The 11,645-nt window shown below is 43.2% G+C and overlaps 1 long non-coding RNA gene across 1 annotated transcript; it reads right to left on the minus strand.

The window, feature by feature from the left end:
* Positions 1-3,721: 3,721 nt before the first annotated feature.
* On the minus strand, positions 3,722-10,086 carry LOC121833721. The gene is made up of 3 exons (XR_006076796.1): positions 9,870-10,086; positions 6,721-6,870; positions 3,722-3,820 (listed from the first exon to the last, which is right to left on the minus strand). It is a non-coding gene; the product is annotated as an uncharacterized LOC121833721 (long non-coding RNA).
* Positions 10,087-11,645: the final 1,559 nt, after the last annotated feature.

Below are 11,645 nucleotides of genomic sequence, written 5' to 3' on the forward strand. Positions count from 1 at the left end.
TTTATCTCCTCCAAATACTTTTCCAAATACATTCCTCAAAATTTGCGTCAGCGACTTCAGGGCACCTGCAACGGGTTTCTGGGTATCTCATTTTAATTTTGCATCACACACTCGGGAGTTAGTGTGCGATAGTAACATAATAAAAATATAACAACAAAAAAATGTAATCAACTTGGACGTAATAGGTGAACAAAGTACAGAGCTTCAAGCAGCTTTTTTTGTCGATTACATTTTGGTATAGACCAACAAAGAACCGAGACGACCAAGACGTGCAGCGCTAGCGAGAGAATTTTTTATTGTTGCAACCCGCACCAGTTAAAAAATCTGGACGACCCGCGCTTTTAGAATGTTCCAGGCAAAAATGTGGATGGAAATCAGACTGGGAAGAATCACAAGTTGTCACAGTCACTTACTTAGCCAGTCTGCCTGTGAACGTCGATTTCGTCACTATACTTGCCCTGGACTAGCACAGTAGTCACAAAGTCAATAAACGCTTGTGCTTGATTGAGAGACACGGCATTCGGTACAGAACATAGTTTTCTTTCTGCTCTGCACAGTGACAATAAATTTGAGGGATGTATTTTCGCCCACATAATTGTATTTAATTACAATTGTATTTGAAATACCCACATTTTAGTATTTAAATACACACGTCAAATACATTACCCAATTTGTAATTAAATACAAATGCAAAATATACAAAGTATTTGAAATACGTATTTGAAATACTTGTATTTGAAATACAGCCCATCCCTGCCTATAACTTTTAAAATAAAGCGAAATTCAAGAGAAGAAAAGTTACATTGAGTTACTACGGTCAGTGCGCTCAGGTTTGGTGCAAAATAAAAACCAGTAAAAAAGTGTTTGCAGGGCCCCTTTAAAATCCGTGACAAATACATCAAACACTGCTATTAGTCCCACGCATAAAATGACAAAAACAACTGAGCGTTCCCCGTAGGACCTTCAGTGTCAGGGATGAAACATTCCGCTTTGAAAATCCAAGGGATAACAGAAAATCAGCGGACCTGGGACAAACTGGTCCTCTTTCAGTTACTGTTACGGCATGGACCGTCACCGAGGACACCGAGGAAGACAACTTAATAGCCCTAATAAAGGCTTCACCGGAATATTTACGAATTTTATCCTCATTTAAAGAGTTTAATGATTTATAATCCCCTACCACTTGAATATCAACAACCGAAGCTCTACGTCTTTTACTAAAACTAAATCTGGATATCTTACTTCATCTCCAACAACCACCCTCGGCTCCTCCGTGACACTCCATCCCTCAACTCTAGCCGTTTCCGCCACCCAATTCGCAACACAGTTACGTCGCTCCAGCCTCGGCGCATGGGTTCTTGGGCATACCTGGGCAACATGCGTATGTGTCTCGGGGAAGAGACAACCAGCCCTGCAGCGTGTATCCTTTATCCGGCCCCTCGCACATCTCGTCTTGGTCGGGAGCGCGTGGGCTCCAAGTTTGATTAGATCCACGTACTCCCTCCCAGTCAGAAACAGCGGAGGGTTACGGACAAAGGACGCTACCACGCACGAACGTGCTTCCGCCAAACCCTTAGTGTCCACCATTTTCAACAACTGGCCTCGCCAAAAGTTGCGTTCCTGATTCCTTGTCTTTACAGATGTATTTTTAAACTTCGCATATTTCTCAGCCCTTTTTAACTCCTCACTCCAAGCGTGCGTAAACACAAGGCTCCTCAACATTGCATCATCCTTCTCAGCCACAGCCAGCACCCTGGCACGCCGAATCCTTGGGATCATTGTCACAAGACAATTGACCCCTGAGGCCGCCGTCCCCAACTGCAGCATAAAAAAATGCCAGCGGTGTGTCCCGAGGTAGATGGAGGAAGAGCCTCACTGCGGCTCGAATTCTACGGTCCAGTTGAGCCAACAAGGCCTGCGATTTCACTCCCATAAATAAACCGTAAATAAGACGTGGAACCAGGGAAAAAACCAAAAGATTAATCTTTTGTTGGGGCTTCAGCGGTGCCTTTTCCAGTCTCGAAATTAATTCCTCAAAATTTATTCCCTTAAGCCGAATCTCTCCAATACTATTTAGCTCAACGCCTAAATACTTCCACGTCTCTGTACACCTCAGTGGGTGCAATACTTCTCGCTGAATTCTAAATTCGAGTGGACACATCTTTACTTTTTGATTCCCTGTAATTCCAACTAGACTCAGTGCGGAAGATTTCGAAACATTAGCCGCAAAGCCCCTAACACACAAAAACTCTTCGAGCTTGTCCAGCAGAAACTGGAGGCCCTGCGCTGACCCGGCCAGAAGCACAAGGTCGTCAGCGAAGGCTAAAGAGGAGCAACTTCGATCTCCTAGGCGAACCCCAAATTCCTTAGGAATTTCACTCAAAAATTCATTTAACACTGTATTAATAAGCAATGGCGATAACGGGTCACCCTGCCGGACACCTCTTCCCGGCTTAACTACTCTTTTTACTCCTCCGTACTGCAGTTGGGTAGACGAGCAATCGTAAAACCACTGAAGGTAACTGAAAACAGTCCGTCCAACCATATGATGGTGAGCAAGAGCATTGATTATAGCAGTATGAGTTGCACAATCAAAAGCCTTGGACAAGTCAATACTTGCCATACACTGTTAGAAAAACTCCTGTCAAAGTATGGGACACATACATGCTAACCTTGTTGCCACAACATGTACTGTATTACCGGACTACAGAACGTGTTCCATACTTCTTTAGTACGGGACATGTTGTTGTTGTATGGGCAGCCACAATAAGTTCCATACACCATCATCACGGAACAAGTAGTGTATGCTACAGGAAATGTACCATCATGGCACACAGCAGCACATGTTCGGTTGCAAGCCATGCTAGAACATGTGCCATTTTTACGAAGTACATCACATGTTCCAATGCGTCCAAAATGACACAGGTTACATTTCTTGTACTTACGGAAAAAGTTCAGTCTTGTTTGTGATAGTACTCGCCCCATTTTATGTTACTACCGCTATTCACGAGTACATCCGGGCTTTGTATGTCACATGCCAAGTTTCTCCTTAAAAAAGCTGATATGTGACATGCAAAACAGGGATGTCCTGACAGTTTGCAGGCGCAACTTGATGCAAGTCTTTGCAACATAAAATTACCTGCAATGCGGAAATGTTCCCCAAACTTGTATGGAAAATTTGAACTGTCGTATCTAATGCGAGCACTAACCTGAAAAACAGAACAATGAATCTGTGACATATATACTTAATAGAACAGCCAGGAATGCTATGAGAAAGTGCTCGCATGCTACGCCAAGTTTAGAGATAGTTGTACATGTAGGGACGGGGATAAAGGCATATAAACATTTGTAAATATCCTTATGAAACGAATTTCACGCTTGGTCCTTCTGGTTCCAAACCATAGCAACGGACCTATTGCGAAGAAGACTGAACAGTTTGCTGCTTCAAAAATTTTTACATTTATTTTTCTTTTAAATTACTAGAACACATACACAATAAAAAAACATTTCATGCCGCAAATATATTTGGGGCAGCTCAGCCATCAAAAAAAAATATCAAAGTGAGCAGTCCGCTAAAGAAAAATGTCACAAAAATTTATGCTGACAAGCTACACCTCGAAAAGAACCATCGTGGCCTATGACAACAAATAGTAATATTAACAATAGAAAAAAATGAATCTAAACAAGCACCGATTTTTCTTTCCACTTCTTTCGGAACTTCGAGAACTCTTGGTGGGCTCCCTGCGCCTTCAGACGCACCAGAGCAACTTTTCTTCAAGACTGCCGGGACCCCTCCTGTGGGTCCATTGCCACAAGTTGCCTGAAAGAAAGAGCACTTAATTAATGGGCGGGATTATTTAGAGGAAGATGTCTAACAGAAGCTAAGGAGTTCCTGACTCCTTCTTTAACTTCTCTATCGGTTAGTAATCCAATCTGAACGAATTCTAAATCTTGCCTATAGTATACTTTCAAGCCGAGACAAACGCCCCTAATCTGGACAGTCCGTGCACACACCATGAGCTTCCAAGTCTGATCCTTGCATCAAAACAAATTTTGATTGTACAAAAAAAAATTTCAACCCACTGGCATCAGTTTTCAGTAATAACTGCGCACATTTCGGAACTTGCGTGAGCAGACAACGCTAAGACATTCTACAACCCGAGGCGGAGGCTACAAAGGAGGACAAACACATCCATCTCAATTGAGACGTATGTCTTCGTAGCCTCCATCCCGGGTTGTAGAATGTCCATATTAACCAGCTCGCCTGCCTAGTAACGTTGTACACAACAATACTTCGGTTAAAAAAGGAATTCAGAGTACCAGTCAATGCAATATTACAAAAAAGCTTGCCTGAAGTGCTTAAGCAGAATATTGTGGTTAATATTAGAACACTGAACATTCATGTCTTTTGGTTCATATTACTTATTCTAACCGATGAGCATAGCCCGGTCACAGGTATATTTATGTGCCCCTGCAGAACAAGGGCCCATGCATTTGCAGCCGAGTGATATTAAGGCGGGTTAAAATATAAGTTGCACGTACCGTAGGATGCATAAGTTCTAGTATTGGTTCTATATGACAATATATCTGAGTACCAGATTCATGTTGATTCTTTCATTATATTGCAACATAATAATAGGATTTAAAAAGAAACGGTCCTCCCCGCAGCACATCCAATTAATGTGAGTAACGAATTGTAAAGCGAATTGCGAATTGCCAAGCGAATTGTTAATAAGGGTGTCTAGAAAGCAGCACATTAACATTAGACCTTTGCCTTTCTTAGTGTAAAGTTTGAACAAAAACATGGTTCAACATGTTCCAGGTTGCTGTTGAAGGTGCCAAACAAACACAAACCCCAAGGCTAATATTCTGCTCTACCAAACATATTTTTTTCCAAATTGCTGTCGGAAGTTAGACACTTTGCTTGATGTAATTGGCAATGCGTCAGCGACAGTGTGACCAAGCTGAATGAAACCCTTAATATTTACATGGGAATACTGCAATACGTTCGAGGAATCGTTATGCGTCTGCTATGCTGTTTTTCTTTTTTTTTTACAGGTTTGTTTAAAGAAAAGCCATGAAAGCTACACTTATGCGGTTTGTGCGAGTGAGTTATACGCCCAGGGGGATGTTACCGGGGTGGCTAATCTTCGAGATAAGTCGGCTAATTAATTGAAATTCGTTAATTATATTTTAATTAGTGGAAGTAGTCGTATGGTTCCAATTGGATATTTGCTGAGCGTCGTTCAAATCCCCTAGATCAGTAATTTTTAGAAGGACTTTGAGCGCGTGAAAAGCGCAAAAGTGTGCTGAAGTTACTACTCGTGGAGCAGGTACAAGGCTGGGGCTAGCTAAGAGACGGAAACATCGCGCGGGCGCCTTACCGCAACCGCCAGCATCGTGCTCCACAAGTGGTAACTTTATTGTACTACTACACTTCTCACGCGCTTAAAGTGTTTCTGAAAATGACTCATTTAATGGCTTTCGATAACACTCAGCAAGTTTTTAATTGGAACCATGTCTATTTTCACTAATTAAAAAGTTAACCAATTTTAATTAATTGGCCGACTTATTGCAAAGATTAGCCACCCACACAATGTCCCCCAGAGCGTATAACTCACTCGCACAAACCGCATAAGTGTAGCTTTTATGGCTTTTTTTTAAACAAATCTGTAAGAATAAAAAAAATCCTGTATATGTACAGAGCGCGACACTGTTAGCACGAACAAGCGATCGCCGGTTTTTTCATTTTTTCGTTTTGAAACCAAGGTATGTCATCCAAGTTGTTATTGCTACGGAAAGAGCTCATTTAGATCTATAATGTAAGCGATCAAAATTCGTGCTCGCTAATAGTATTTAGAAGTAAAATGCGAAAATGCGCCGATGTCGTGTTCGCGCTAACAGTGTCGCGATGTGTACAGTACTCAGCAAAGGAACACGCAACTGTATTACCTCTTAAGATTACATTAATCTATGACGTAGCGCACAAAATTGTTGCATTAAGCATTAAGCGTTCGGCCACCGACAAGTTCGCACGTTTATGAGGTAATGAACAGTTTGTGTGTTCCAACAAGTTTCGGAAACATTGCACATTGCCAAAGGAAAACAGTGTTTGAAAATTTTGACTTGTGCCCTATACTGTAAACGACTTATTTTTCGCGGGCTCAATATTTCGCGATTGAGGTAAAAGTTGAAGATTTGGAATAATTCGCGGGTTATAATTTTCGCGATGCGGCGGGATCCCAATATAGATTCCAATGTGTTTACGTGTTACCAAAATCGTTCGCGGGACCTTTTTTTTTTTTTTTTTTTTTTAGTTGTAGGCGATTTGGGAAAATTAGTATCTTCCGAAAAATAAGTCGCCTACAGTCTTCGAAATCTCCAATTCTGCGCCCAATTGGCTTTGCCGGAAATACGTTGAGGAGCACACCACCATTCAAAGGTATGCCAAACTGCATAGGATGTTGGTCAGGACACGATAACAGATGAGGTACATAATTTATTGCTAACGGCCTTTTGTCATTAACGCTGTCAAAAATTACTTATCAGTTATTGCTGCTTCACAGACAAAAATAAATCGCCTATTTATTTCTTCACGAAATGCATTATCCACTTGACAATTCCACCACTTGAAGGAATTAGAACTGTCCATACGATACATTTTTCCAAAGCAAATTCACAGTGCACATTTTCATAACTGAAAGACACATTCATAGTTACCTCTAAACGAACTTCAATGCTGCTGGCAGCTCAGCAGGGTAGTTTAGGTTGAGACAACAGTATGTGGCGTACATCAGCTCCATAGCAGAGAGGAAGCTGAAGCCTTCGAAGTACCTGGTGCCATCCAGTGGCAGTTGAAGATGCTTCTGCCTGAAAAAAAGTAGATCTTTTTAGTCATAAAGGAATGCTGAACCAAACGTTTATGATTGCAATTGTGTTTGAGAGCATTAATACCTAGGACTTTTGGGAGTTATACTATTTTCAAACATGGCACACCTTTGCAGTTTTTATCTGGGGAGGAGATTTTCAGTTTCTTCCGGTTAGCATGTATACCCATGAGTTTTATCGCTTTATTCTGGTGATATGTATAGTATATTTCTTTAATTCACAACGCTAAACCGCACTCCGTTGCGGTGAATGAACTTGATACGCGATGAAAACAAGTCAAATCCCATCCTCTAAAAAAAGGGAACTTGACACACAAAACCCTATTACAATTCACGAGCATGCTCATGAATGTGCGAGGCTGCATGCACAATGCGCGAGTCTGGTCACATATTCACGAGCAAGCTCGTGAATTGCGAGGTTGGTAAGGTCATGATCTCGAAAATATTTGTTTGGGGGCTCTGCAGTAATTTGTATTGCCAGAGCAAAGCTCTGCCACTATGGCCAGGATTCGGGTCGTCCAATGAAAGAACATTAACGCGCGTCGTGCGTACTGCAACTTCCAGTAGAGCTGCACGACGTCGTGCGTGTAGCAATACTCTTCATAAAAAGGGTGTCCTTCTCAGGCCATAAGCGGGAGTTCACTCTGAGCATGCGCAGCGTTCAGAGAGCTCCAATGTGGCGTCCAGTGAATACCACCTATTACAATAGAGGTTTCGACTCGACGGGGGTAATTTCGAAGTATATTCGTCTATCAGTAGCCCGAGTTATTTCGGAAATATCAGTTCCGAAAAAATCCAATCAATTTAGTCCACAAAACACCAGGGCCCGTTTTCTCGAACGCGAACCGTGGTTTAAAGTTAACTATTGTCCCTAGAAGGGGGAATTCCAGGTCACGTGACTGGGAGACCAGGGGCGCCGAGGGAGGAACAGTACCTAGAAGCAAAATGGCCGCGGCGTCGCTTAGTGAGGGCTAATAGTTCTGCTTGGTTCTGCTGAACATTCATTTCGATCTGGCTGTTATATTAATGACTCACCATCAACCTATTAGCATGTCAAGCAAAGCGATAGTTCAGGGGGACTACTAAACTGGCCGACGGCAGCATTCCGCGAACGCATCACTCTTCAGCAGTCCGGGATCGAAGACATATGACGGTACATAAGCCTTGCAAGTGTTTTTATGGTGAGTAAACAAAAATGTTTTGCGAACGAGTGTTGGTACATATTTATACTAAGACGTTTAATTTGTTACACTATGCACGCCAACTCGTGAGCAGCGATTACTTTGCGGAGAAAGGGGGTTATCCTCAATAAAGTCTTCGTTCCGGGTGAACAGCTGAGGCATTGTACTGTTTTTTTGTTCACAGTGCGTCGACAGTATGCCGATAGCATTGAGGTTTCCACATATCCCCGGTGGCCAGCAATTCAACGGTGACGAGAAGCTTAGCTTCTCGTCACCGGTGAATCGGTTGGACAAATGGAAGAGAGGGCAAACAGTTGAGATCAGCAGGAATCGCAGAAACGCGCGTCGCAAGGAACGAAAACGAGACTACAGCACCGGCGTTGCCAGACCGGCAGAAACACGGGAAAGTTATGCGTTGTTTATGGGGAAACATATTGAAGGAAGTGTTTCTTACATTTTCGAATATTCGTCGACAAACTCTAGCATAGTAGCTAAAATTTCTTCGTACCATCGGAAGCAAATAAATTGGTCTTCAAGTACAACATTACTATATTTTGACTTAAAATACCATACTAGATCGATGACAACCAGCGGAAAAAGAGGATGAACAAAATGACTGGCTTGTTTCACCGATAGATGGCGCATCTTATTGCCCAATCAAAAATAATTATTGTTGTTCTATATCCAGCCGTTTATTACAGCACCTAGGTACTTTTCCCTTCCTAGGCACCGTGCTTTACCAAAATGGGTTTACCATCGCTTCGAGAAAACCGGCCCTGGAGTGACGGAGCATCCGCGGCGCGCACACGAGCATTAGCAAGACGATGATTGATTACTGGCACAGCGCAGATAAGTTTACTGGGCGACTCAAAATATCGCACTATAATGCGTTGCTATTCCTAAGATGCATAAGCCTGCATTATTACTCTGCATCAAGCAGGTGCCACCTTTATTTGACCGCATATTCGAAAAGCTGCCAAGAACGCTCACACGGTCGAGAAGCTGAGAAACGCAGTGCTCCGCTATCTTTTTCAAACGCATAAAAAAAAAAAAAAAAAAAAGTTACAAACAAGCTCTCTTTATCGAACGCTGTATTGAGAATATATTACGCTTTTGACCTTAGGAATATACTTCGTTCCTTAAAACATAAATGACCAATGTTCACGTCTTCTAATCCGATCTTCCCTCATTCTCCAATTGCCCCATCCCCCTCCCCGATCAAGCGCTGAACTTTGAACCATGAGAGGTTGAAGTTAGCGGCGAATCTAGCTTAATTCGACGCGCCTAATACCCTTGTTACACGGGCACATTTAACTGCAGTTACGGTAAGCCACAGATAGCGCACAATACTTGCGGACGACATTCTGCGGCTATGCTGTCAAAGCTATGGGCGAACGTGCGCTCGAGCATCTTGAGCATCTATCGAAGCAGTGCGCTCGCGCTCTTCACTTCTTCTGATATAGCTGTCAGAGAGTATAGTGCGGTATCTGTGGTGCCGCGAAACAGAAGTTGAGTTAACCGCGGTTAAATGTGCCCGTGTAACAGGGGTATAAGTCACGCATGTTGACAGCGGCTTGGCATAATAATGCGGGAATATTGCGGAAGCCGTGCTCTCCTAGTGCGCAACTACTAAATAGGGTCGGGCAGTATGTCGCCCCGAATTAAAAACTATAAAAGGCCTAGCTTTATGCGGCTGGGAAGACGAGACGCTGCACGATGGGCATCCCGAACTTGGAATATACGACGCCTTTAGAGATAGTAAACTAACACTGGCGTTAGGAACAACTTAACGTATACGTACCTTGGAAAACGAAGCCGTCTGCGCACCGTAGAACGCCGCTGACGACGCGACAACAACGCCAAACTCGCCTTCCGAACGGGTAGCAGCATTCCGCAGCCCCCGGGCCCAAGCCGGCCGGCAATGGCTTGCGCATGCGCGGGAGAGAGATGTCTTCCTTCGCGCGGCGTAACTCGGCTCACGGGCGCTGTACTTCCGCGGTCTGATTGAGTTCCATAAAAATTCCTGGATATTCGGCACTTTTGGGCGCGTCCAATTCGGTTATACCAGTTGAACAGACTATAAACTGTAATCTAGTAAGGCTTTTTTTATTGATACGGATAAGCTCATACTTATTGCTTAAATAGCACATTTCAATGCATATGGTACAGTTCCCGTTTTTGAAAGCAAACAGCACATTATGTGCATTTCCAGGAAACGGGACATGTTCCACTCGGTTTTTCCACGTAGATTGATGGAATTTTCTAACAGTGTATACAAGCTTCGCCCTGATGCATGACTAGTTTTAATAAGCGTACTCAACAGCATTATATTCTCAAGATATCCGTCAGTACTTTTAAAAGCACGCTGTTCATCCACAAGGTGGACTATGTTCCTGAGACGTTTGTCAATTATCTTATGGAAGGTTCTCAAAATAACCAATCCAATAGAAATTGGTCTAAAATCCGCTGGGTTAGAAGACCTCTCTGTCTTTGGAATAAAAATTGTTTTAGCATTGGCCCATTTAAGTGGCAACCGCCCCCACCATAAGAAAAGGTTAAACAGTTTTGTCAAAAATGTCGTCGGAATAGCTTTAAACTCCTTGACAGAGAGGCCGTCAGGACCTGGTGCACTTGAATTACTTGGGAGAGCCTCCATCAACTCCTGCGCCGATATAGGCTCCACCGTCACATCTGGCGCATTACACAATTCTTCCGATAACTGCTGTCGTTCTTCCCCTCTTAGGTTCATTACCTGGTACCAGTAATTGACCAATTCCTCTGGGGCAACACTATCTTCATTGACACCATCAAATACTCTCTGGGCACAGACTTTCCGATTTTTAAGATACAGGTTTTGAATTATTCAGTACTCTTTAGCTCTGGCCTTTCTGTTACTCAGATGCTCCTCTCTAGGTGGTTGGTTAGCTTCCTGCTGTTGATGTTCATATTTGCAATCACAAGCCAATGTTCACGACAGCGCTGCGTTGACTTCGGCTATCTCGTTCTGTTTGGTGCAAAACGGCGATGCGAAAAAGAGCTGAAACGTTCGTGGTGTGTGGTGCGGTGCTTGGAGAAACTTGAAACCCACATGCACACTAACACGAAATGCAAATTGGTTGATGGGGGGGTTGAGGTTCAACGGGTCCAGTCCCGTCGTCGTCAGCTGATCCGGTCCAGGTGGTCCGGGTGGACGCAGCGAGCGTTTTTAAAAGAAAATCTTCCCTCGTTCCGTTTCAAACTGTGGAAATATCCCGACGCTTACCATGAGTAAAAAGCTGCGTGCGTTTTCAACAAATATTACGTCGTTTTAATTGAATAATGGACTCCGGATTGTTGTCCTAAATCTGCCGTTTTTATGCTTCGTGTTGGACTGCATTTGCATAGCGACGCACACCGCTCGTGTAGCTGATTCGGTCCTGCAAACAACCGGTTATACAAAATTTCAGGGAAACTTAAGTCACCACCGATATTTTTCTCTAAATCGCGTGCGAGTTTGTTGCACTCATCATGCGGTGTGAATAAATTAGGGCAAGATTTCCTTCCTGCCCACAGAGGCATGAACTGAGACCATTTTTTA

Source organism: Ixodes scapularis, unplaced genomic scaffold (genome assembly GCF_016920785.2).
Source record: "Ixodes scapularis isolate PalLabHiFi unplaced genomic scaffold, ASM1692078v2 PGA_scaffold9__187_contigs__length_104089568, whole genome shotgun sequence".
Taxonomy (NCBI): Eukaryota; Metazoa; Arthropoda; class Arachnida; order Ixodida; family Ixodidae; genus Ixodes; species Ixodes scapularis.